At 39.7% G+C, this 27,808-nt stretch overlaps 1 protein-coding gene and 1 non-coding gene across 4 annotated transcripts in view; one reads left to right on the forward strand and one right to left on the reverse strand.

The window, feature by feature from the left end:
- Positions 1 to 27,808, forward strand: part of KCNAB1 (potassium voltage-gated channel subfamily A regulatory beta subunit 1) — a 420,969-nt gene that overhangs the window by 41,697 nt on the left and 351,464 nt on the right. The gene's annotated exons all lie outside the window — the stretch shown is intronic.
- On the reverse strand, positions 15,082 to 15,216 carry LOC137766852 (small nucleolar RNA SNORA70). Its single transcript, XR_011074386.1, has one exon. It is a non-coding gene; the product is annotated as a small nucleolar RNA SNORA70 (small nucleolar RNA).

Genomic DNA, 27,808 nt, shown 5'->3' on the forward strand with positions numbered 1-27,808 from the left:
GATTCCAGTTAGTCAATCATCTGGAAATTGGGGATGAGGCTACCTCACCATTAACCACCTGTGTGCTGTCTCCATTCCTTGAGCTTTAGATCTGGTTCTTAGTTCTCTTCTGGCTCTAAAATCCTCTTTTCATATTTAGAGGGATATTTTCCAGTATTAGTCTACATCTCAAGTAGCTTATGCTACTTAATCATATAACCAAAATAAGCAGAAATCTCATTTAACTAAAGGTAAGAAGGGAAATATCGGCTTTTTTTTTTAAACATCTTTATTGGAGTATAATTGCTTTACAATGTTGCGTGAGTTTCTACTGTATAACAAAGTAAATCAGCTATATGTATACATATATCCCCATATGCCCTCCCTCTTGCATCTGCCTCCCACCCTCCCTATCCCACCCCTCTAGCTGGTCACAAAGCACTGAGCTGATCTCCCTGTGCTATGCAGCTGCTTCCCACTAGCTATCTATTTTAAATTTGGTAGTGTATATATGTCCAAACCACTCTCTCATTTCGTCCCAGCTTACCCTTCCCCCTCCCCGTGTCCTCAAGTCCATTGTCTACGTCTGCATCTTTATTCCTGTCCTGCCCCTAGATTCATCAGAACTGTTTTTTGTTTTTGTTTTTGTTTTTTAGATTCCATATATATGTGTTAGCATATGGTATTTGTTTTTCTCTTTCTGGCTTACTTCATTCTGTATGACAGACTCTAGGTCCATCCACCTCACTACAAATAACTCAATTTCGTTTCTTTTTATGGCTGAGTAATATTCCATTGTATATATGTGCCACATCTTCTTTATCCATTCATCTGTCGATGGACACTTAGGTTGCTTCCATGTCCTGGCTATTGTAAATAGTGCTGCAATGAACATTGTGGTACATGACTAATTTTGAATTATGGTTTTCTCAGGGTATATGCGCAGTAGTGGGATTGCTGGGTCATATGGTAGTTCTATTTTTAGTTTTTTCAGGAACCTCCATACTGTTCTCCATAGTGGCCGTACCAATTTACATTCCCACCAACAGTGCAAGAGGGTTCCCTTTGCTCCACACCCTCGCTAGCATTTATTGTTTGTAGACTTCTTGATGATGGCCATTCTGACTGGTGTGAGGTGATGCCTCATTGCAGTTTTGATTTGCATTTCTCTAATGATTAGTGATGTTCAGCATCCTTTCATGTGTTTGTTGGCAATTTGTATATCTTCTTTGGAGAAATGTCTATTTAGGTCTTCTGCCCATTTTTGGATTGGGTTGTTTGTGTTTTTGATATTGAGCTGCATGAGCTGCTTGTATATTTTGGAGATTAATCCTTTTTCAGTTGCTTCGTTTGCAAATATTTTCTCCCCTTCTGAGGGTTGTCTTTTTGTCTTGTTTATGGTTTCCTTTGCTGTGCAAAAGCTTTTGTTTCATTAGGTCCCATTTGTTTATTTTTGTTTTTATTTCCCTTTCTCTAGGAGGTGGGTCAAAAAGGATCTTGCTGTGATTTATGTCATAGAGTGTTTTGCCTATGTTTTCCTCTAAGAGTATTATAGTGTCTGGCCTTACGTTTAGGTATTTAATCCATTTTGAGTTTATTTTTGTGTATGGTGTTAGGGAGTGTTCTAATTTCATTCTTTTACTTATAGCTGTACAGTTTTCCCAGCACCACTTATTGAAGCGCCTGCCTTTTCTCCATTGTATATTCTTGCCTCCTTTATCAAAGATAAGGTGATCATATATGTGTGTGTTTATCTCTGAGCTTTCTATCCTGTTCCATTGATCTATACTTCTGTTTCTGTGCCAGTACCATACTGTATGGATTACTGTAGCTTTGTAGTAGAGTCTGAAGTCAGGGAGCCTGATTCCTCCAGCTCTGTTTTTCTTTCTGAAGATTGCTTTGGCTATTCAGGGTCTTTTGTGTTTCCATACAAATTGTGAAATTTTTTGTTCTAGTTCTGTGAAAAATGCCATCGGTAGTTTGATAGGGATTGCATTGAATCTGTAGATTGCTTTGGGTAGTAGAGTCATTTTCACAATGTTGAATCTTCCAATCCAAGAGCATGGTATATCTCTCCATCTGTTTGTATTGTCTTTAATTTCTTTCATCAGTGTCTTATAGTTTTCTGCATATAGGTCTTTTGTCTCCTTAGGTAGGTTTATTCCTAGCTATTTTATTCTTTTTGTTGCAATGGTAAATGGGAGTGTTTCCTTAATTTCTCTTTCAGATTTTTCATCATTAATGTATAGGAATGCAAGAGATTTCTGTGCATTGATTTTGTATCCTGCTACTTTACCAAATTCATTGATTGGCTCTAGTAGTTTTCTGGTAGCATCTTTAGGATTCTCTATGTACAGTATCATGTCATCTGCAAACAGTGACAGTTTTACTTCTTCTTTTCCGATTTGGATTCCTTTTATTTCTTTTTTTTTAAATTAATTAGTTAATTTTTGGCTGCATTGGGTCATCATTGCTGTGTGTGGGCTTCAGTAGTTGTGGCACGTGGGCTCAGTATTTGTGGCTCGCAGGCTCTAGAGCACAGGCTCAGTAGTTGTGGTGTACGGCCTTAGTTGCTCTGCAGCATGTGGGATCTTCCTGGACCAGGGCTCATACGCGTGTCCCCTGCATTGGCAGGTGGATTCTTAACCACTGCGCCACCAGGGAAGCCCCTCCTTTTATTTCTTTTTTGTCTCTGATTGCTGTGGCTAAAACTTCCAAAACTATGTTGAACAATAGTGGTGAGAGTGGGCAACCTTGTCTTGTTCCTGATGAAACGTCAGCTTTAAATGCTATTTAATTTAGCATGGAAAGTAATGCATTTTTAATATGGAACACATTAAAAACTCATAAAGTGGTTTATTTATGAGATGGTTAGCCTCCCCCCCACAATTACCCCATAAATACCGTTAAGTTCCATCAACTATTCAGCAAGTGCAATTATAGAAATGCTGTGTTTCATTTTGCATCTTATTACAGTAGTTTTCCCTCCACACACACTGTATGCAAAGAATAAGTGTGCAGAATTTTACAGTCTGAGGAGATGTTGGGGATAATTCAGTATCTCACCCCCAATTCCTCCATTAATTTTACAAATAAGTTTTCTGAGGCCTGAAGAGGTTAAACAATCTGCTAATACTCACATAGTTGGTTTGCTAAGTTCTAGTTAAGAATTTAACCAAAGGCTTTTGATCTACCAGTTTACTCTTTCCACAGCACGATTGTTCAGATCAACAAAGGTTGAGTACCAGTTGTGCCCTGGGTAGTATGCAAATCAGTGAGCTCAGAACAAGGAAAGACATGGTTCCTGGCTTCAAGCAACTCCAAGAGCAGTCTAGTAGGGGAAAGAGTCATGTCAAGCAGATAATTAGAGGCTGATATGACACACGCAATGTTGCTGTTTAAAACATAGTCATAATGTGGTAGAACAAGTTGATGAATGCTCTCTTGAGAGTCAAGGATGACTTTGAAGAGTTGGTGATTCATGCACAGGGTTTTGTAGGATGAATAAGAGTTCAACAATTGGTCCAAGACGGGGATGGGGGTAGCATTTGATATGGAGGGAATAGTATATTTGAAGACCGAGAAGCAATGGTTATAAAACAAGTTTTGGAGACAGATCTAGATTGATTGCTGGTTCTAAGTCTTACTACATAGATGACTTACACAATTTATTTATCCCTTCTGCCCATTCACTTTTTTCCTCAATAAAATGGAAATAGCAATACCTATCCCATAAGGTTATGGAGAAAATGAAATAATGTTACAACTATAAAGCACATAACATAGGAGGAACTCAGGAGCAGGCAGCTACTCTTCTCCATCCTGCTTCTCCTTCTCTTCCTCCGTGTGCTGGCAAACCTTCTGGGTGAGGTGAGTGCTAGAACAAGAGCTAAGAGGCAGGAAAGAGATCATTGGAGGAACTGGCCGTGGAAAACTGCTGAGGCATTCCTAGGTAAGAAATAACAATATCAAATTTACATCCTAAAAGGGTATTTTTGGAAGAATGGTGCATAGGCAACGGATAGAAAGCGAATTTAATAATCTAGGTGCGAGGGCTTGAAGAGACGAGTAAGGGTACGAATAGAAAGAAGAAAGCAGGGGTAGAGCGATTTGGGAGGTTCTGTGAGCGGAGTGTATTCACGTATAATTGTGTTCCCTGCATCCTGGTTTTCATTCCCACGTGTCTGGAAGGGAAATCGCCCACCGATCTAATTAGGCCCCGAGGTACCGGCACTGCCTCCGGAAGGAGGCGGTAGGGAAGTGCTCCACCGCCGCTGGCGCCGCCGCTCGTGGCTCTCGTCTCTAAAGTGCTTCCACACAATCGCTTAAGTAACTCCTCTACCTTCTCATTCACATGAAAAGAAACCTCAGAGAGAGCCTGCGCTATCAAATCTTTTCTCCCTTGTCTGACTTCAAAGCAACTCCTTAAACTACTGCATTCCTGAGGCAATTATCTTTTCACTGCAATTTAGTAACTTGGAGTAACCTCAAATACATTACTTTTAAGCAGCTCAGGACTTCCCTCTAAGGCTGGCCTGTGTCTCCTCTTTAACAGGAATTGAGGGCCTGGTGTGGGCAGGCTGGCTCCCGGGGAGCTCTCATCAAATGCCTGGAATCACCTGTATTACCTCCATCACCTCCAACATCAACATTCTACTTCCTGTAAAAAAAAGAACCCTGTGGCCTTTACTACCTGTTTGTCTTTCTTGTCTCATGTTACTATTAACGGCCCTTTTATTGATGCCTAAACTGAAATATGGAGTCATTAGTTTACACACACACACCTTACCCGCCGTCCCCAGAGGACTGATACCAAGAAAAAGATTGTTGTTATCTGACTGCCAAACTCCTAACACGGGTGTGCCGGGCTCCTGTCAGAGGGAGGTTTTTTTCCCCTATAACTTCATTTCATGCCGATTTGAGATCTAACTAGTATTTCACTTTTGTCTTATTTTCTTTTTGAATATAGCCATCTATGTACATTTTGAAAAATGTTTTTAATTATACCCACACATGGGTTTCTTCATAATCTCTGAAGGCTAGTCCACAGAAGCAAAGCACTGTGGCTTCACACTTTTCATAAAATGGTTGATCTTTGAATTAAATACCTACAAAATATCTGTATATGTGAGACCAGATAAAAATGAGTGAAGAATTATTGACAAGGTATTTCTACTTTTATCTGTAAAAATAACTGCTTTGACTATCCATATTAAAAAGACATTACTAACAATTTACTCACGATGACACGTATGAATTTTTTGATTTAGGTATGAAAGCATTCTAAGAACTCACAAAACCTCAGAACAAACATTAGAACAGTGCGCTTGGGATACCTGATTTTCAGCATTGGGCACATAAAAGAAGCCTTTGGAAAACTCACATCTGAAGTGCTTTCATCACTTGAAATCATAACATGGTTTACTAAACATTGCTTGAGGCCAAACTGAATGGATTGTATATTTAGGATATATTTATACTGGATGCTTTTAAGCAAAAAAGAGCATAGGGTAGCAACATACTATCGCTGTTTATTTTTGTGCAATATGTAAATCTGGTATTTCTTCCAATTTTAGGTCTATCAATTATGCAACAATCAGCTAATAATTTTGACCACCTGCTACATGCAACTTATTATGCTACACGCTAATAAGGCTAACTAGCTCTCAAAACGAAACTTCCCATCAGCTGCCTTCAATCATCTCCCTCCTGACCATCTTGCGAGGACTGTTGTCTTATTTCATTGTATGTTCAGCTGAGTCTGCAGCAATTCAGAGTCAGGTTGAAGAGAATCACAGATGTTATTAACACATGGAGTCTTTTACTTAAAAAAGGATAAGGTGGCCACTAACATCCCTTGTAGACATGTGGTGTCGGAAATTTCTTCAGATCATTCTTGTTGGTGACCCAAAGTGAAGCTATTTGCCAGGCAGCATCCCGGCATCCTTGGGTTAAAAAGAAACACAGCTTGACCTTGGAACAGCCTGGGAGTCGGCCTACTCTGCTGGCTCCAAATGAATAAAACAACTCTTCATCTCCTTCATTTGATTAGCTGCTTCAAACGTAAACCAAAGGAAACTAGAATCCCCACTGACACTGCTTTAAGACAGAAATAAGATCAGAAAAACAAGGAAAAGCATTTTACAAAGTCAGTTATGGGATTCACAAAACTTTGGTGCTCTGAAGTTAGTAACTCATTGCAGAAGAATTAGGTAGTTTAGAAAACAGCTTTAATACTTAAATTTAAATGTGGTGGACTCAGTAGTGTTTGAGAACAGAACTCATACTTTGCTATCCGATATGGTAGCCACTAGTCACATGTGGCTGTATAAGTTAAAGTTAATTGACATTAAATCAAATTAAAATTAAAATTAAAATTCAGTTCCTCAAGTAGCATCAGCCACAGTCAAGTGCTTAACATCCACATGAGGATAACGGCTACTGTATTGGACAGTGAAGATACAGAACATCTCCATCATCCAATAGAACGGCCCTGCATTAAAATAGCAACTCAAGGCAGGAATCTCAGACTCAAACTCCGTAAGGTTGTCTTTGCTTTTATGAATTTTTTTGCAGGTTTTCAAATGAACTATGTTATTAAAAAAATTTTACATAGTCCCCTACCTTGAGCCAAACCAAGTAGTGGGGGCTCCGGTTAACCATCATGTCAATCTCATGGTGAAAGTATAGGAATAATGATCATTAAGTATCAAATTACTACCTGGCAGTAAGATTGATTTAGTAACTTGTAAATAAAACTCTGTTATGGAGAAGATGTCAGAATGTGCCTCACCAAAAAGCATTTATGCTACTCTACATGTCCAGCTATTTTTCAAGTCAATGAGAGGTATTATTTGGCCTTGGTGATCAAATTACCACAGTGAACAGATTCCTGGCACCATATGTACCCTAAAATTAGGGAAAGAGAAATATGAATTTTGTCTTTATTCTTGTCAGTTCAAATCCAGCCATAACTTTTTGCTGGGTGTAGACATTTAGATGAAGAAGTACTTTTTTTGTTGTTGTTGTTTAGAAACTATCTGCTTGGTGTTTTTATTTTTATTTTTACTTTTTAAAAACATCTTTATTGGAGCATGATTGCTTTACATTGTTGTGTTAGTTGCTGCCGTATAACAAAGTGAATCAGCTATACGTATACATATATCCGCATATCCCCTCCCTCTTGTGTCTCCCTCCCACCCTCCTTATCCCACCCTCTAGGTGGTCACAAAGCATGGAGCTGATCTCCCTGCGTCTTTTTTCCTGTCCAGCCCCTAGGTTCTTCAAAACCAATTTTTTTTTTTTTTTAGATTCCATATATATGTGTTAGCATATGGTATTTGTTTTTCTCTTTCTGACTTACTTCACTCTGTATGACAGACTCTAGGTCCATCCACCTCACTACAAATAACTCAATTTCATTTCTTTTTATGGCTGAGTAATATTCCATTGTGTATATGTGCCACATCTTCTTTATCCATTCCTCGGTCGATGGACACTTAGGTTGCTTCCATGTCCTGGCTATTGTAAATAGTGCTGCAATGAACAATGTGGTACATGACTCTTTTTGAATTATGGTTTTCTCCAGGTATATGCCCAGTAGTGGGATTGTTTAGTTTTTTAAGGAACCTCCATACTGTTCTCCATTGTGGCTGTATCAGTTTACATTCCCACCAACAGTGCAAGAGGGTTCCCTTTTCTCCACACCCTCTCTAGCATTTATTGTGTGCAGACTTTTTGATGATGGCCATTCTGACTGGTGTGAGGTGATACACTGTAGTTTTGATTTGCATTTCTCTAATGATTAGTGACATTGAGCATCCTTTCATGTGTTTGTTGGCAATCTGTATATCTTCTTTGGAGACATGTCTATTTAGGTCTTCTGCCCATTTTTGGATTGGGTTGTTTGTTTTTTTGATATTGAGCTGCTTGTATATTTTGGAGATTAATCCTTTGTCAGTTGCTTCATTTGCAAATATTTTCTCCCATTCTGAGGGTTGTCTTTTCATCTTGTTTATGGTCTCCTTGCTGTGCAAAAGCTTTTAAGTTTCATTAGGTTTCATTTGTTTATTTTTGTTTTTATTTCCCTTTCTCTAGGAGGTGGGTCGAAAAGATCTTGCTGTGATTTATGTCATAGAGTGTTCTGCCTGTGTTTTCCTCAAAGAGTTTTATAGTGTCTGGCCTTACGTTTAGGTCTTTAATCCATTTTGAGTTTATTTTTGTGTATGGAGTTAGGGAGTGTTCTAATTTCACTCTTTTACATATAGCTGTCCAGTTTTCCCAGCACCATATTGAAGAGTCTGTCTTTTCTCCATTGTATATTCTTGCCTCCTTTGTCATAGACTAGTTGACCATATGTACGTGGGTTTATCTCTGAGCTTTCTATCCTGTTCCATTGATCTATATTTCTGTTTTTGTGCCAGTACCATACTGTATGGATTACTGTAGCTTTGTAGTAGAGTCTGAAGTCAGGGAGCCTGATTCCTCCAGCTCTGTTTTTCTTTCTGAAGATTGCTTTGGCTATTCAGGGTCTTTTGTGTTTCCATACAAATTGTGAAATTTTTTGTTCTAGTTCTGTGAAAAATGCCATTGGTAGTTTGATAGGGATTGCATTGAATCTGTAGATTGCTTTGGGTAGTATAATCATTTTCACAATTGATTCTTCCAATCCAAGAACATGGTATATCTCTCCATCTGTTTGTATTGTCTTTAATTTCTTTCATCAGTGTCTTATAGTTTTCTGCATATAGGTCTTTTGTCTCCTTAGGTAGGTTTATTCCTAGGTATTTTATTCTTTTTGTTGCAATGGTAAGTGAGAGTGTTTCCTTAATTTCTCTTTCAGAATTTTCATCATTAGTGTATAGGAATGCAAGAGATTTCTCTGCATTAATTTGTATCCTGCTATTTTACCAAATTCATTGATTGGCTGTAGTAGCTTTCTAGTAGCATCTTTAGGATTCTTTATGTATAGTATCATGTCATCTGCAAACAGTGACAGTTTTACTTCTTCTTTTCCGATTTGGATTCCTTTTATTTCTTTTTTGTCTCTGACTGCTGTGGCTAAAACTTCCAAAACTATGTTGAACAGTAGTGGTGAGAGTGGACAACCTTGTCTTATTCCTGATCTTAATGCAAATGGTTTCAGATTTTCACCATTGAGAATGATGTTGGCTGTGGGTTTGTCATATATGGCCTTTATTATGTTGAGGTAAGTTCCCTCTATGCCTACTTTCTGGAGAGTTTTTATCATAAATGGGTGTTGAATTTTGTCGAAAGCTTTTTCTGCATCTATTGAGATGATCATATGGTCTTTATCCTTCAATTTGTTAATATGGTGTATCACATTGATTTGTGTATATTGAAGAATCCTTGCATTCCTGGGATCAACCCCACTTGATCATGGTGTATGATCCTTTTAATGTGCTGCTGGATTCTGTTTGCTAGTATTTTGTTGAGGATTTTTGCATCTACGTTCATCAGTGATATTGGCCTGAGTTTTCTTTTTTTGTAACATCTTTGTCTGCTTTTGGTATCGGGTTGATGGTGGCCTCATAGAATGAGTGTGGGAGTGTTCCCCCCTCTGCTATATTTTGGAAGAGTTTGAGAAGGAGAGGTGTTAGCTCTTCTCTAAATGTTTGATAGAATTCACCTGTGAATCCATCTGGTCCTGGGCTTTTGTTTGTTGGAAGATTTTTAATCACAGTTTCAATTTCAGTGCTTGTGATTGGTCTGTTTATATTTTCTATTTCTTCCTGGTTCAGTCTCAGAAGGTTGTGCTTTTCTAAGAGTTTGTCCATTTCTTCCAGGTTTTCCATTTTATTGGCATAAAGTTGCTTGTAGTAATCTCTTATGATCCTTTGTATTTCTGCAGTGTCAGTTGTTCCTTCTCCTTTTTGATTTCTAATCCTGTTGATTTGAGTCTTCTCCCTTTTTTTCTTGATGAGTCTGGCTAATGTTTTATCAATTTTGTTTTATCTTCTCAAAGAACCAGCTTTTAGTTTTATTGATCTTTGCTAGCGTTTCCTTCATTCCTTTTTCATTTATTTCTGATCTGATCTTTATGATTTCTTTGCTTCTGCTAACTTTGGGTTTTTTGGTTCTTCTTTCTCTAATTGCTTTAGGTGTAAAGTTAGGTTGTTTATTTGAGATTTTTCTTGTTTCTTGAGGTAGGATTGTATTGCTATAAACTTCCCTCTTAGAACTGCTTTTGCTGCATCCCATAGGTTTTGGGTCATCATGTTTTCATTGTCATTTGTTTCTAGTTAATTTTTGATTTCCTCTTTGATTTCTTCAGTGATGTCTTGGTTATTTAGTAGTGTATCGTTTAGCCTCCATGTGGTTTTTTTTTTTACAGTTTTATTCCTGTAATTGATATCTAGTCTCATAGCGTTGTGGTCCAAAAAGATAAGTGATACAATTTCAATTTTGTTAAATTTACCAAGGCTTGATTTGTGACCCAAGATATGATCTATCCTGGCGAATGTTCCATGAGCACTTGAGAAGAAAGTGTATTCTGTTGTTTTTGGTTGGAATGTCCTATAAATATCAATTAAGTTCGTCTTGTTTAATGTATCATTTAAAGCTTGTGGTTCCTCGTTTATTTTCATTTTGGTTGACCTGTCTATTGGTGAAAGTGGGGTGTTAAAGTCCCCTACTATGATTGTGTTACTGTCGATTTCCCCTTTTATGGCTGTTAGCATTTGCCTTATGTAATGAGGTGCGCCTATGTTGGGTGCATAAATATTTACAATTGTTATATCTTTTCTTGGATTGATCCCTTGATCATTATGTGGTGTCCTTCTTTGTCTCTTGTAATAGTCTTTATTTTAACGTCTATTTTGTCTGATATGAGAATTGCTACTGCAGCTTTCTTTTGATTTCCATGTGCATGGAGTATCTTTTTCCATCCCCTCACTTTCAGTCTGTTTGTGTCCCTAGGTCTGAAGTGGGTCTCTTGTAGACAGCATATATATGGGTCTTGTTTTTGTATCCATTCAGCCTGTCTATGTCTTTTAGTTAGAGCATTTAATCCATTTACATTTAAGGTAATTATCGATATGTATGTTCCTATGACCATTTTCTTAATTGTTTTGGGTTTGTTATTGTAGGTGTTTTCCTTCTCTTGTGTTTCCTGCCTAGAGAAGTTCCTTTAGCATTTCTTGTAAAGCTGGTTTGGTGGTGCTGAATTCTCTTAGGTTTTGCTTGTCTGTAAAGGTTTTAATTTCTCTGGTGAATCTGAATGAGATCCTTGCTGGCTAGAGTAATCTTGGTTGTAGTTTTTTCCCTTTCATCACTTTAAATATGTCCTGCCACTCCCTCTGGTTTTCAGAGTTTCTGCTGAAAGATCAGCTGTTAACCTTATGGGGATTCCCTTGTATGCTATTTGTTGCTTTTACCTTGCTGCTTTTAATATTTTTTCTTTGTATTTAATTTTTGATAGTTTGATTAATATGTCCCTTGACGTGTTTCTCCTTTGATTTATCCTGTATGGCACTCTCTGTGCTTCCTGGACTTGATTGACTATTTCCTTTCCCATATTAGGGAAGTTTTCAACTATAGTCTCTTCAAATATTTTCTCAGTCCCTTTCTTTTTCTCTTCTTCTGGGACCCCTGTAGTTCGAATGTTAGTGCATTTAATATTGTTCCAGAGGTCTCTGAGACTGTCCTCAATTGTTTTCATTCTTTTGTCTTTATTCTGCTCTGCAGTAGTTATTTCCACTATTTCATCTTCCAGGTCACTTATCTCTTCTTCTGCCTCAGTTATTCTGCTATTGATTCCTTCTAGAGAATTTTTAATTTTGTTTATTGTGTTGTTCATCATTGTTTGTTTGCTCTTTAGTTCTTCTAGTTCCTTGTTAAATGTTTCTTGTATTTTCTGCATTCTGTTTCTAAGATTTTGGTTCATGTTTACTATCATTACTCTGAAATCTTTTTGAGGTAGACTGCCTGTTTCCTCTTTATTTGTTTGGTCTGGTGGGTTTTTACCTTGCTTATTCATCTGCTGTGTGTTTCTCTGTCTTCTCATCTTGCTTAACGTACTGTGTTTGGGGTTTCCTTTTCGCAGGCTGCATGTTTGTAGTTCCCATTCTGTTTGGTGTCTGCCCCCAGTGGGTAAGGTTGGTTCAGTGGGTTGTGTAGGCTTCCTGGTGGAGGGGACTGGTGCCTGTGTTTTGGTGGATGAGGCTGGATATTGTCTTTCTGGTGAACAGGACTGTGTCCAGTGATGTGTTTTGGGGTGTCTGTGACCTTATTATGATTTTAGGCAGCCTCTCTGCTAATGGGTGGAGTTGTGTTCCTGTCTTGCTAGTTGTTTGGCATGGGGTTTCCAACACTGGAGCTTGCTGGTCATTGAGTGCAGCTGGGTCTTAGCGTTGAGATGGAGGTCTCTGGGAGAGCTCTTGCCGATTGATATTACGTGTGGCCAGGAGTTCTACGGTGGTTCCATGTCCTGAACTCGGCTGTCCCACCTCAGAGGCTCAGGCCTAACACCCAGCCGGAGCACCAAGACGCTGTCAGCCACATGGCAAAAATGGTGCACTCATTCAACAATTCTTGCTAGTCTTTGGTCGTTCTCCTGGCAATGGCTATCTGTAGCACCATTGACGTACCCTTGGTCCTGGCTGTGGACCTTGCAGTGTCTCGTAAACTGGCTCTCATCCTTCAGCATGATCTGGGAGCCCCTGAAGAACCCAGAGTTATACCCAAGGATGAGAGTGCCTTTGTAGAAGTCCAGGAATCCAGTAGAGTAGTTCCAGCATAATAGGCATATGGCCCTTCGCCTGTGGCTGGCAGCATGGCTTCCCGAAGTTCGTGCCTCCAGCTAGCTGGCCTGCTTGGTGTTTTTAATAAGAGCAAAAAGAAATGGCCTCTTAGAAAACACTTTGGGCTTTTGTCTCCTCTTTGCCCTTGATAGCTAGAACAGCCATCAGCAGCTGCTGCTGGGAACCCGAAGGATTAGGCTGAGGAATGAGGGCCTGCTGGCTGCTGGCAGTGCCTGGTAGAGGAAAGAACCCTGAGAAGCTTTCCCCATGGTCCATGCTCCCTGCTCCTGGTCAGCCAGCTGTCCTGAGGCCAGAGCCACAGGTCACACTCCTGTGAGCTGTTCTCAGACCCCTCATCTCCTGAAGAAGTACTTTTAATTCAACTTTATCTTGTTATTTTATTACCCTTTTCCAGCAGTGACGAACTTTGTACAGAATTATAAATCAAGGCCAAACGTCGCATGGATGCCACAGTACAAAGATTCATTTAGTGTGCATACAACCTTATGATCTACAAGGTGATTCATCACTTGTTATCCTGTCTTCCCACTGAGGGATTGGATGATGCACACTAACGTACGAAAGTCAATGCTGGGCGTCTAGCTTGCAACATCTTGCATATTATCCTTCTCAGTTCTAACTGATTCTTAACCCGCTGGCTGCAGGGAAGGCTGCCTTTTAGAATCAGTTACCTTAATATGGTGAACTAATCTGGGAAAGTAGTGAAATATGAACTATGACTTGCCCTATCTCCTCTTTGTCTGTTGACAATTTGCCCAACGCTACAGTTTAGATGTGACCAGATAAGAAAGACAGGAAAGTGCGTTCACATATGGTGTCCCATTCGATCCTCACAACATTCTGTATACGAGCAGGGAAGGTTTTGGTGTCACAAATGAGGCAGCTCTCTTGAGAAGAATTGATCATTTTCCACCAGTGTTCCTCCCTACATGCCTCTGTTTGTAATTATTTGTATATATGACCATCTCTCTCACCAGATTTGAATGTACCTGGAGTGGGGACCATGTTCATATCCATCTTGTTTTCTGGGCATCTAGCATGATGCCTGGTGTATGAGTTGTTCATTTGCCCAGAAGAAGAAAGGTGAATGTAACACAAAAGATCTGTAAAGGAATTAGGATTTTTTTTTTAAGGGAGGAAAACATTATTCTGGGTTTTGTTGCTCAGGGTGTTTGCTCTACCCAAGTCCAGGAAGGTGCTGTTTAGCATGACCTGGGTCACACAGTAAGTACCCAGTGACGTAGTTGGATCTAGGACTCCTTTCACAGGACATTTCCCACTAAAACTTCCTATTTTTTTTATACCATTGAATCTTTATTTTAAGGCATTCCATCTCTTTGTAGCTAGTCCAGCAAAAGGGAGAGTGAATTGTACCTGCATGTGGAATAAAAATAGATTACACATGCTTAAGTAGGAAGAATTGAAAAGCTTTGCTGTTGATTATACTTTTGTTCCTGGGGATGTTGTCTAAAACCCTTTTGTTGTGAAAGGAGATCATGATGACAGCAAACACGTGACTAAAGTATTATACTGTAAGCTGGGCTGTGAGCACAGATAGACGGATGGGTTAGCTGGTCACTGGTGCACACAGATGTGTGATATTGTGTGTGGTTAGTGCACCAAAGGTCTCAGCCTGAAGATTCAAGAGGAGGGGGAGACAGAGCTTAGATGAGCAGAATAGAGGGGATTGAGGAGGTAGCAGTCCCCACAATCAGCAGGACTTTGTGTTTCTCATGAGTTCATGCTCCTAACTAACAAAATGTAGCACGAAGTTGGCTCTATTAACAAACATCATAACTCCTCTACAGATTTATGTTGCATTCAGTTTTCCTCTTCTGAGCAATTGTTTTGGTATATTTAATGTTTTCACTTATGTTTAACATTCCTTTTTGTTTTTTGGACAGGAAAGTAGGATTTATTGAGGGGTGTGAGTAAGGAGGGAACAGCGCTGAGATTCTTATGAGTGCAGGGCCCACCATTTGTCCAAGGGGCCACTATTAGGAATGTATTTGATCCCTCAGTCATCTGGGATGAGCCCCTTTTCTGCCACCATGTCCTCAAATTCTCTTGCATTAAACTTAGTAAATCCCCACTTCTTGGAGATGTGGCTCTTCTGGCAGCCAGGGAATTTGAACTTGGCCCTGCGTCGGGCCTCAGTCACATGCTCCTTGTTCTGCAGCTTGGTGTGGATGGACGTGATGACTTGGCCGAAGTGGACCCTGGCCCCTATGCTCTAGGGCTTTCCAAAGTTACCCCACATACATGTCTGGAGCCTAGTTTGGGGACAGCATGAGGTCAGGCATGAATGTCCACTGGAAAGGCTTGTCTCCAAGGTCCCTTAGGACAACCCACATGAGCAAAAGGCTGCATACACTACCAAGGAGGCTGCTGTTTGTGGCCATTGCCCATGGGGCTCCCATGGGGAAAAGAGCACGGTTGGCTTAACTGGTTGCAGAGTAACATTACTTTTATATTTATGGTTTACTTGCCTTTTGTACTTCTGATCACTCCTTGTTTCAGTTTTCAAATGCAAATAATCAGTTTCCATTTTTGAATACCATTTCAAATCTTGTTGAATTGGGGACTTGTTTACTGTGTTCTTACATGCCCTTTCCTCCCCTCTGGATCACAGAGTGATTCCTTGAAGGGGAGTGAGGGATTTCTAGGTTGTGCAAAAGAAAGCCTATTGTGATGTTGGGAACTGAGGTGTGGGAATTGCCCGGCTTCTGGCTGGAGTTTACCTCCCTTCCTCATTTCTTCCCATATGCAGATGTTCAGTGACACGCGTTATTATAAGAGAAAGGGAAATGGCCTTACTGAAATAGAGGTAATGGGCCAAGATAAATTGTACAAGTCATGAGAAAGTGTAATATGGCAAATAACATGCTGGGCTTGACTTTTAAGTGTAGTATGAGAATCATTCTCTGTGTTATGCTATGGGAAAAAATAGAAATGAGGTGGCACATTAGTTCCTGCCTTGTGGTCCTGTGGCCTGTGGAGGCCACACTCAGGTTCTAGTACAGACAAAGGCCCTGGAGGTTTTAGCCATCCACAGGCAAAGCGAGCAAAGGGTACATTTGAAAACAAATAGTAATGTAATGTAGGGACCTGTAAAGAAATGGTGTGGTAGAACTAGAGGGATAGTAACAGAGTAAGACTGCAAAGTAACAGGTAACCCCCAAAGAAATAATGTCAATATATTATTTTTATCATTGCACTAGGAAAATTTTAAATTATGTATATATAAGTAGGCAATAACATGGGATATTTTAAAACAACCCTAATTAATGAAATTCAGTGAGATCTCTGTACTACTTACGTAGTTTTAAATCTGTTACAAGGCTTTCAGATCTCATCTATTAGCTGTTTGCACAAAGTTTCTTTGCTTTTGTGGTAACTGCACTATTGCGCAGACAAGCTTTCCAACTAAATGAATAGTTGAAATTGGTAGACAGCATGTGTTCAGTGAATAAGCTGGTCGATAATTTTTATGACAACATCTTTATTCCATACAGGCTTCTCTCTTCCAAATAAAGTCCTTCTAGAAGATTGGGCTTTTTGAGTAGCTTCTTATAAACACTTCTAAGGATTTTTATGAACCAGTTTATGTTTGAAGTGGTTTGGTATGGCAGAACATTTGGGAGTCATCAGGACGGACACTGCGTGGCTGTGCTGGGCTGTGCCTGCAGGGCAGCATGACCAGTATTGCCCCAGGCAGTCCAGGACCCTACTCTGACCCCAAGAGAGCAAAGAGTCCTTGGGACCCAAGGGATGTGCCCATCCAGCTGCTCCCCCTTTCTGGACCATCTTCCCTGCATACCCAGAATTCCCTGCCCGAAGGGCCTGTACAGCCTCTTCTATGGATCTCTTCCCTGGACGGTGTGGATGTACGGGCTGGGGTGTCCACCTGGGCTGGGATGTCTGCAGCGGGTGGCATATGAGGTTTTTTACAGGGACCAAAGGAGTAGGGGATGGAAAAGTAGGGAGCTTTCAACAAAGATTAGGCACAAGCTTGTCCCTGACTTATACCTACTAAAAGGCAGTGGCAATGTAATCATTGTTACAATCAAATCACTTCTGCAAATTTCTGAAATGCCCTCTAGGAAGTAATAGTACTACTGTTCTAAGTGAGAAGGTTGGCATTCTTTTCTAACAGATAAGCTTCCTCTGAAAATGACATCAAACAAACCCCAGGGATGTTTTGTGCTATGACAACATCAATAGAATAAAAGTGTCTAATTTTCAAAGGTGCTTACTTTGAAGAAAAACTCATTGAAATGTGTCACATCTGGTATGTTTGATAAAAACAAACAGCCAGTTTTAAACCAAATAGCTTTTTGACCAAAAGGAAAAAGAAGTCAGTGCAGATTGGGATTATTTATGAAATTTTTATCATGTAAAGTGGTGTGGTACGATGTATTCGGCCAAGAGTCAGGAAAACTGTACTCTGGTTCCTGTCCAAGGTTTTTGCACAAGCCATGTTCTGTCAGTTAGATATGTGACGTAACATAATCATCAAATCAAAGGTACCATCAATTGTAAGATGCAGCATTAATTTGTGTACCATTAAGAAAGAGACCCATTGCCTATGGTAATTTTGACTATTGACTGTAAGAAGCATTCTAATTGAGATGTAAAAATATTAAAAAGTATATCTTAAATCTCTAATATACAATAAATGTTATTCATCTAAACATTCTTCACATTCTTGCAGAGTACCTTCCACATAGTCATTCATTCATTCAATAAATAAATATAAATTTAGTGTCTATTTCAGGCAATACAGCATGCATGTATCAACATGTATTGAATAATGGAATTTTAAAAGTACATACACTTACCTTTCATAACATCAGCACGCACATGAAGCTGGAGATGCTGGTGAGAAATCAGCTCAAGACAGTGGCGAGATTGTCCTCTTTTGAGAACAGCAAAATCACCAAAAACTTAATCTCTAACGTGGACATTTGCTCCGTAGAAATTTATACTGGTAAATGGAAGGCAGGTAAACAAGAATTCCCAGATCAGTTTCTTAGTAATCAAGGTGCCCTGGTTACTTTTTCCACATTTCTATGAAAATCTTGTTGAAAGAAGAACTTCTTAATTCCGAGACTCTAATGAAAGTGCTCCTTCATCTGTCATTTCTTTTCCAGTAGGAATAAGGCAAGGAATGAGTGTTCTATGAAACACTTTTATACTATATCATATAAAACAATTTTACATGACTTATTATCATGCTACATTGTTAAATTGATTTTTATACACTTAAATCTTTATATTATCCATTTGTATCTAATAGTAGCCCAAAACATAAATAAACCCGTAAAGCAACATTTTGTAAAGAGTGATACTTCCCTAGTGAGCTCACTTTCAGAGTCAGAATCTTAAGTTCACCAGACAAGTGACAAATAAGGTTCATTCAGCCCCAGTATCTTCATCTAGAGATATTGCACTGGGACCTTAGGAAGATGAAAAAAGAATGAGTTGAAAATGCTTGGACCTACTTTGTGTAATCAAAACCATATGCAGTGATTTTAAGCCTCATTATATACAACAAACACTGATGTTCTGTCCCTCTTCAAGAAGGAACTGGCAAAACCCCTTAGAGAACAGTTTCTATTCTTGTTCTGTTTGAATTTTGCTTCTTGAGCTGTTCTTGCCACATGGGATATTTGACTATTTCTAAATGGCCTTTGCTTTTAGTCTTTGTTCAAAGTTTGTTTTAAGCACAATATCCTAATCAACCTCATTTCCAAAGAGGCCCCTTTTCCCTTGACTGCTGCAGGCTGCTTATCCCGAGAATGGCTTCTCTCTGGGTTCACAAGGCCCCAGCTTTCTGTATCTCTTGGGTCTGAGCACACTGTGTTTTCTGATCAGCTAAGTCTCTTATCCAAACTGGGGTAAAGAGAGGAATTCCACATACTGCTCTCTGGGGGTGAACTGAACAAAACATGCCTGCGAGGACACTTCCTGAGGCATGATTCAAAGGTTATTGCACACTATCTGCTCAGAGTTTCTACGCTTACCCAATTATGTTGTCCTTACCTTTGTGTGATCTACCTGAGGAAAAAAAAAATATCATTGGTTAAATATGTTGTTTAGGGCCATTTGTATCAAATCTGAGCATCAGATCGTAGTCAGAAACTTAACACACACAAACATATACACACACTTAAATCAGTTTCCACTTATATCATTTTGACCTATGATACCCTTTCCAGAAACATCATTGTAAGAGTAAGAATAGTCTATATTGGTTTCTCCCCCCTATAAATGTCATTGAATCATAGCTTTCCTGAGGAATCCTAATACATATGTCTATATTTTAGATATAAATTTCTCCCCAGTGGTCCTTTGGCTATGGAGAAATTAGCACAGGCTATATAAAGCAGAGTGCTTGAAAGAGTCTCCTTGAGGGAAATGAGATAGCAAGAAGGAAAGAGATTTGTACTTTTCATTTAGTGGCAATACTTATTTTATGCAATTTTATATCATTAGGCCCATTAAAGGACAAGAATGTGAAATATGTCCTCCCTGAAGACAGTTCTTTGTGTTTGCATAACATTTTCCGCTTTGAATAAACCAATCACAAGGAGGAGTCCAGTGTGTATGCACTCCAGTGCTCTGAGCACGTATTTCAAGGGCTCTCCATTCCTCACCACCACCCGACTCCCCAGAGAGCTGAAAATGTGCAGAGCCTGCAATCTTTAAGTACATAACCAATTGTTCTCTTTGGACAGTCTGTTTCTGAAAATTCCCTTTGAAATCAATGACAAAAAAGCCCAGCTTATGGTGGATTCCATCTTGCAAGCTTCCCTCACAAACCACAGACCCTAATCTTTGTATTTATTCAATTGGACCAAGTCACCAGAGATGTGGGGGAGTAGAATGTATTTGGGAATGTGAGTGTGTGCCAGGCAAGGAGGTTCTTTAATAAGAAATGTTATCACAAACACTTTTAAAATGCTTTTCAACTCAACCTGGACACAGAAGACTGGGTTTTGTATTTCTTGGCAATATGCCCAGTACATAGAATTAAAAAAAAAAAGATATATATATATATATATATATATATATATATATATATATGATTCAAAGATATTTTGAGAAAAATCCTTGAACTAGGAAAAAGATGAATATTTGATGCCCAGTGGATTCACACATAAACCTGGTGATTTTCTTGGTATCTGTATTCATCAGAAGCTGTGAGCAAACACTCTAATTCCCTCTGGTGGGGTGTAACAGGCAGAGGGACAGTGGAGTTTCATAACCATTTTTAAGCATTGCCCTATTGTATACTTCAAATGACATTCTTTAAAGGGGAATTAAGAATGGTGACGTGGTTGGTCACATATCTAGGCCAGTGGTCAGTGGCAAGTGGTCACTGAGGGAAGATAGAGGCCTTTCTAGGTAAACTGACGCAGTCATCATGAAGTCACATAGGAAGATAAGACTGGGAGATAAGACTCTCTGGCCAAAGGACTAAGGTGAGATTTGGAATGTCCTCTGGGTGATATCAGAGGCTGGGAAGACTCTCTGAGCCTGGGCTTTACCAGCCATAGAAAGAGCTAAGGGCATCTGATGCTTTTCAAGATAAGAGTGGTTCCAACCTCTCTTTGTAGCCCCACACGACTTCATCGACACCTCTGGATGTAAAGTTTTGGGCTGGGAAAAGATATGGAGGGCTCATCAAAAGCACCTGACAAGAGTTGTCTAGCAAAGAATCCTTCTCTGAAGGGAAAGAAAAGCCTGGAAGAAGGTCTGAATGTCAGATGCCTCAACCCACTGTTGTCAACTTCTGAGAGGCGTAAGGGACCTGGTTACAAAACCCTGCCATGAAATTTGTCCAGTAGAAATGGACTCAGCACTTTTCTCATAGCGCATCTATGATGTCTTAAGAAGTGCACCCCTGGTTTCACTGTTGGGAGGCAACAGAACTGTTATCAAGATGGCTGATGAGTTGGCCAAAGTGTTTCTGAGATGAAAGAATGATGAGGGACATGGCAAGGCAATGGGAAGAGGAGGAGAAAAAAGGAAGAAAAAATTATCTTCTGGAAGGAGGACTCTTCCTAGTTTTAAACAATTAATTAAAAATGTTAAATGCACCAGAAATGGGTGATGAACTATTTGGGTAGTAAGAACAATTATCATACTGTGGTAGTAAGAAAAAAAATGGCATAGTCCGTCTGGGTTTTATTTCCAGCATGACCATCAAATGTCTGTGAGATTCTGTCTCTTAACTTCACTAGGGACCTCAGTTTCTCCACCTTTAAATGAGAGCATTAACTCCAGTCTCCTCCAGCATTAACAGTCTATGTAACTGACAAGTGCCACAAGGTGTAAGTGATGGTTAATTTTATGTGTCATCTTGATGGGCCAAAAAATGCCCACATATTTGTTTAAACATTGTTTCTGGGTTTGTCTGTGAGTGTGTTTCAAGAAGAGATTAGCATTTGAATCAGTAGACTGAGTAAAGCCCTCCTCAAAGTGAGTGGACAGCATTCAGTCATTTGAGGGCTTGAATAGATCCAAAAGGCAGAGAAAGGGAGAATTTGCTTTCTTCTTGGCTGCTTGAATTGAGACATTGGTCTTCTCCTGTCCTCAGACTAGGACTTACATCATGAGCTCTCCTAGTCCTTGGGCCTTCGGACTTGGATCTATAGCACCAGTTGATCTATAGCACCAGTTGTCCTGGGTCCCCAGCTTTCAGATGACAGATTGTAGAACTTCTCAGCCTTCATAATCACATGAACCAATTCTTTATAATAAATCTCTTTATATGTAAATGTATATATACACATATATATGTATATATTCTCTCTCCCTCTCTCTCTGGATATACACACACACATCTCTTATTGGTTCTGTTTCTCTGGAGAGCCTAACACCTTGTGCATTTGGGAACAAAGATACTGCTCAAGTCTAGAGTTCTTGTCTCTAATTCACTTAACATAATTTTAGGGACTAAATACTTGGTATTTTCTATCTTTGCTCCCTTCAAGTAATAATTAATTTTTAATGGATTGTTCCCAGGTAAGAATTAGAAACATTATGTAGCTGACAGTATACTACATGCAGGGCTTATAAGGGGGAGCTGCTTTTTGCAGCTAGTTCCTTGATGAGAATTCAGCAGGAGGAGCTCTTTAGCTGTGTAAACAGCTGTCAGGGGGGTAACTCGTCAGCAGGATCTATGGCACTCAAGAGAATAAAATTTTTCCCGCAGTGACCTGCCTCATAAGAAATGGATGGACCCTTCCCTGATAGCCTGATCGTTTCAGCATATAGTCAAAGTATCAACATATAGTCAAGGAAATCAGGAACCCGCATATCTGTCAAATCCCTCTGTAGGTCGTGTACAGATGGCTAACTGCCCCTAAATGTAAGGTGTGGGTAAGGTCCAAAGGGCTGGAATACCTGATTATTTAGCAAACGTGGTTGCTTCCGCTGGCTCTCTGGGTCTCACAGCTCAGTGAGAGCAGAAGGCATGGAGCCACTGATGCAGGCATGTAAAGAGGCAGTGGGAAGCCACGTGGCTTGGGCTGCCAATGAGGGGGCATCTTCAGTGAGCTCTCATTTCTAGACGATGTGCCAGCTTCTAGCTAACTCTGTCAGGTGCTAGTGGAATCCTTCAGGGCAACATGATGTTTCTCTGGCTGTCATGTGATTTATTTATTTTTTACTTACCTATTTATTTGTTTGATGGAGAATGCCAGGGCTTAGAGTGGTCTCAGTCAAATAATCAGTTTGCTCATGAGGCTTCTGATCTTTTGCAGTGGGTTTAAATTTATATCGTGAAGGGCTGTCATTAAAGGAAAACAGGGATGTTTTGGGCTTTTGAGGCCCACTTGTCTCCTATTTTCATGCTTCTTTCTCTGTCAGGCTGTCCCCGTTCCTCTGGGTGTGGTGTCTCTGCGGTCCCACTGCCTCCTTCACATCCTCCAAATCTGCTTTCAGCTCCTCCATGGGTACTTTGGAAGCTATATGATGACTTCATCTCCATTGTGTGTGGTAATGACTTGTTTTATTTCTCCAGGGGCATCTGTATTCAAATAGGGAAAACTAATTATGTATTTTATTATATACATAATTATATATAACAAGGAGAATTCAGGCAAAAGTCCAGGGGTACATTGAGGAGTTCTTATACAGTGGGGCTCATACTGCATTCTTCATATCTCATGATGTGAGGGTTTTAACCCCCAGTCAAACGTAGCTGGTCCTGCCTTACTCTACCCAGACATTTTGTAGAATTGCCTGGGAAACAGCCAATGCAAATTTGAACTTATGTTTCTTAAATTTTTGGGTGATGGATCTTTTTGAGAGTTTGTTAAAAGCCATGGACCCTATCCCCAGTTAACTGTACATATTCACACATATCCAAATTTTGTATAAAATTTTAGGAGGGTCATCAGACTTCCTAAAGCTCAAGCTAAAGCTCAACCCTGGGATTCCAGGGTTAGAGAAGGATTAGTATTTGGAGTAAGCAGACCTGGATTTGAGGTTCCACTGTGATCTTGGGCAGGTTCCTTGTGTTTCCTGTGGACTATGTCAAAATCTCAGGTTTTACCAGTGGTTCTCAACTAGGGACAGTGCTGCAGGCATATTTTACCCCTCACACCATCCAGGACATATCTGAGTCTGGGGGACAGGCAAATGTTGTTTTGAAAGATATCCACAAGTGAGCTGATATGCCCCCAAGGGTTTGAGAACCACAGGGCAAGGAGACCTCTAAGATGGCCTCTGGCTACAGTGTTCTACGACTCTGAGGTTTCGCTCCAGAAATTCCACTGCACAAAGTCAGAGGCTACTCCGCCAAGAGCTAGTGGAGAGAAGAAGAGCGGTAGCGGAACAGAGAAGGCCAGAAGCTGCGCTTTCCCTTTCTTACAACTTTGCCCCACTGTTCATGGAGGAAGGTGGTGGGAAGGGAGCAGAGCCCTTCTAGAATTCTCTTTTCCTTGAGAGCCCATTGAATTGAGGATTTATCTATTTATCTATTTAATCCTCTTGAGAGGATAGAGAATCTAACATATCTTTATTTTTTGAAAGCCTATGTACTTGGCATATTATAGATACAGAATAAATGTTGTTTGGATGTAATAAGTTTATTTCTCATTAGTTACTTTTTAAAGCAGATAATGTGATGAATTCCTGCTGTCCCATTCTGGTTGACACATTATCTAAGGTTTTATTTTACAGAAGTCATTGAAATAGATATTAATTTAGTGATTAATTGAAATTCAAGGAATATTTACTAAACTCTTATTATGTGCTTGACACAGTAGAGTTTTCAATGTAGTGGAGATTTGAGAAGAGAGTTAATAGTCTTGTGCTAATACCAAAACCCATATGTAAGTACTAACTATTGAGAAAAATTATTGTCCATTTATGCTTTTCCTCTGTATTCCAGAAAGGGGTGTATAAACCTTAGAAAACAAAAGATAAATTTTTCTAATATCCTTTGTTATTCCCTGGTTTGGACCCCTCTGGAGTTTTTCTGTCTGAATGCTCTTGTGGCTTCATGCTGAGGGGCCCAGTCACATATCAGTGTTTTAGGCTGAGGGAACAACCCATTTTGTCATATAACTGAGCCAGTGTCACCAAGAGCTTCATCTCTCTGTCCACCATTGCATGAAATAACTCTATCATGTAGAGTTCTGGCTGCTAAAAGAGGGCGGTAACCACAGACACCAAAGCTATCAGTAGAAGAGATTAAAAGTGATGAGATTACATATTGTGGTGTCAGTGCTCTAGCTCAAAACCAGTTTCATTTGGGAGAAGATTAAATTCCTTCAAATACTAGAGTCCTCCCTTAGAAACTATAATTGCATGTAATAAAAGACTTCTTTTCCCTCATGATAGTAGTTGTATTTTTGATGTAAATCCTCCCAGTAAAAGTAATAATAATAAAAGTGCTACTTATTGGATATCCTCTAATGTGGTAGGCTCTGCATTAGACACTTCAATATTGACTTATTATATTACTTGACATATATTGACTATAGACTGTTTCAGGCACCCAAGTCATCAGCCTTATTAGCTTGGAACTATTATTATCATCATCCTCCTTTTATAGTTGAGAAAATTTAGGCTTAGGGCGATTGAGTAATTTGTCACAGGTCACTTAGCTGATAATGGTGGAAAGCTGGGACTCCAACCTGGTTCTCTAATCTTATTTCTAATTCACTCCTCACAGCAATCCTATAAAACAGTTATGGACATTTCCATCCTACAGGGAAGGAAGCAGAGGTGGAGAGGTGAGCTACTCTAATAATGGTTATATAGCCAGTAAATGGCAGAGCCAGGTGTGGAACCAGGTTAGTCTGACTCATAAACCAATGCTTGTTTCACTCTGCTACACTGACTAGCCATGGACTTATAGCATGTTACAGTGTAAAAAGGGAAAAACTTACCTATCTACACTTTTAAAATAATAGACATTTATTTTGGTTTGCCTAATAACTTTCTTTCCTTGGATATTCAGTGTCAGAGGAAAATGCTTGGTACCTGCAGAGTTTCTAGAAAATGAATGACATTTTTGTTACTGCTTACAATGAATTATCTTGTTCCTTTTTTTTTGGAATACAGAAATATTTAAATGAATTATTCTGCAATAAAATTCTTTTTACTACAATCCAGTATGTGGTTTTTGAATACTTACCACTTGCAAGGCTCTGAGTTAGGCACAATGATGCCTTAGAGATGAATAAAAAGTAGTCTATTGTGGGGGACGAGGCAGAATCCCAGATACCACACAGAAGGACAAATAAGCAAATAAATAAGCAAATAAGCAGTAACAGAAGGTCATACAAGTCCCAAGGAGAGAGAACAGAAAATGTCACGTGGAGAATTTGAAAACAGATGTGGACCGTGAAGGGTGGTACATTAGTTTGCTAGGCAGCCACAACAAAGTACCAACAACAGAAAAGAACAGCAAAAGTTTATTTTCTCACAGTCCTGGAGGCTAAAAGTCCAAGAGCAAGGTGTTGGCAGGTTTGGTTTCTTTGGCAGCCTCTTTCTTTGACTTAGAGACACCTTCTTGCTGTGTCCTCACAGGGTTGTCCCTAGGTCTGCATCATAATCTCCTCTTCTTTTAAGGACATTAGTAATATTGGATGAGGGCTCACCCATATGACCTCATTTTATCTTAACTACCTCTTTAAAGGCCGGATCTTCAAATAGCGTCACATTCTGAAGTACTCAGTGTTAGGACTTCAACATATGAATTTGGGGAAGACCCCATTCAACCTATAACAGATGGGTAGGTAAACTATCAAAAGAAGGAGAGTCAGAGTTTAGAAGGGAAAAATATGAAATATATTTGTGGGAGTATTTAGATGGAGAATAAATTACATTTCGGGGAATCCTGAATGCCGGGGTGGGAAGTTGGTGCTTACTTTGGTGGGCAATGGGAAGCCACTGAAAGTCTCCATCAGGAGAGTGACTTGATAATGCGGTACTTGGGGACTGTCAATCAAGCAGTAAGAAAGAATAGCGACAGGAAACAAGGAGGTCATCTAGGAGGCTTATCCAGAAGTCTAGTCACGGAGAGATGAGGTTATGAGTGAGGGAGCTCATCAACATGGTGGGTACACAAAGAACAGTTGAATCAGAGAAATACCACAGGGGTTTAACTCACTGACCTTGGTGCCTAATTGGCTGTGGGAGTTGACATGGAAGAAAGAGTCAAAGGTGGCTCCAAGGCTTGAGTCAAAGAATGGTCTTGTCATTAACTGGAAGAACAAAGTCGTGGCCGGGGTGGGGGGGCGGGTTGGATGGGGGGATTCTACTTGGGACTGAAGATGTGGAACTAAATTTAGAATGTAAGTTAGATGTTCAATGGAAAGGAATTTGAAACCATGGATCAAGAATTTGGGGGAGAGATAGGAGTATATGAAAGATTATTAAATTATGTGAAAATTTTTACTAGGAAAGAGATTAGAGAGTTGTACACTAAAGTGTTAGTAATGATTATGGGGGGATTATAGTTAACTTGCATTCCTTCTTTTTTGGTATTATTCAAAGTGTTTACCATGAGCAGCATTATTAACTTTATATTACTGGGAAGTAGTCTTTCTATTCAGCCTCTCACCTCCTTCCATTCTAGTTTCCAACCTCCATCACTCCAAAACACCGCCCTCTAAAAGGTGATGTGTGCTTTTCCTAAGAGCCACAAGAGAGGTTCAGGCCTTGGTTTGAATTCTCCATCATTTTGGTGCACCTCTCTTAACTTTTCGGGTATTGCTTTCCTGACCCATCTCAGTCCCTTTGACTCCCTCTTTGAATTCTGTCTGACGGGTCCTGTTTCTTCACTGATCATCTAACATTGGTACTCCTCAGAGCTCCATGCTCAACTTGGCTTTCCTTTCCCCTGTCTAATTCCCCATGAGTTATCTCATCTGCACCCTTGGTAGGTGAACTACCACATGTAACTCATAGCTCTGAAATCTTTTTCTCTTGTCCAATTGTCTCTTCTGACAGCCAGATCCATATTATTATTGTCTGCCAATTGGGTATTTCTACCTGAATGACCCACAGTCATTTCAACTCAGTACATCCAAAATGAAATGAATTATTCTATTACCTCCTCACCCCCAGTCCGCTTCTTGAACCTCCCCCACTAAGGCTTATTCTTGGAAAAGAATACCATGAGGTAAATCATTGCTAGGTTAGAATCCTGGGCATCCTGCTGGACTCATCCTTCATCCCAACCCCTGCCCCATGAGCACGCAATAAGTTATTAAGTCCCATCTATGCTATTTCCTAATGATCTCTCACATCTAGATTTAATCTCATTACTTCTTAACCGTAACCACTGCAAAGCCTGATCTGTCTTCCCTCATTTTACTCCATCATCTACAGTGAAGCCAGCGATTTCAAACACCAATCAAATCATGTCACTCCCCTACTTAAAATCCATCAGTGACTTCCTTGGCTTCCAGATTCAAGTCTAGATTCTCCCCCCACCCCCAGTTTTATTGAGATATAATTGACATACAGCACTTTACATGTTTAAAGTATACAGCATAATGATTTGACTTACATACATC

Source organism: Eschrichtius robustus, chromosome 6 (genome assembly GCF_028021215.1).
Source record: "Eschrichtius robustus isolate mEscRob2 chromosome 6, mEscRob2.pri, whole genome shotgun sequence".
In the NCBI taxonomy this organism is placed as follows: domain Eukaryota; kingdom Metazoa; phylum Chordata; class Mammalia; order Artiodactyla; family Eschrichtiidae; genus Eschrichtius; species Eschrichtius robustus.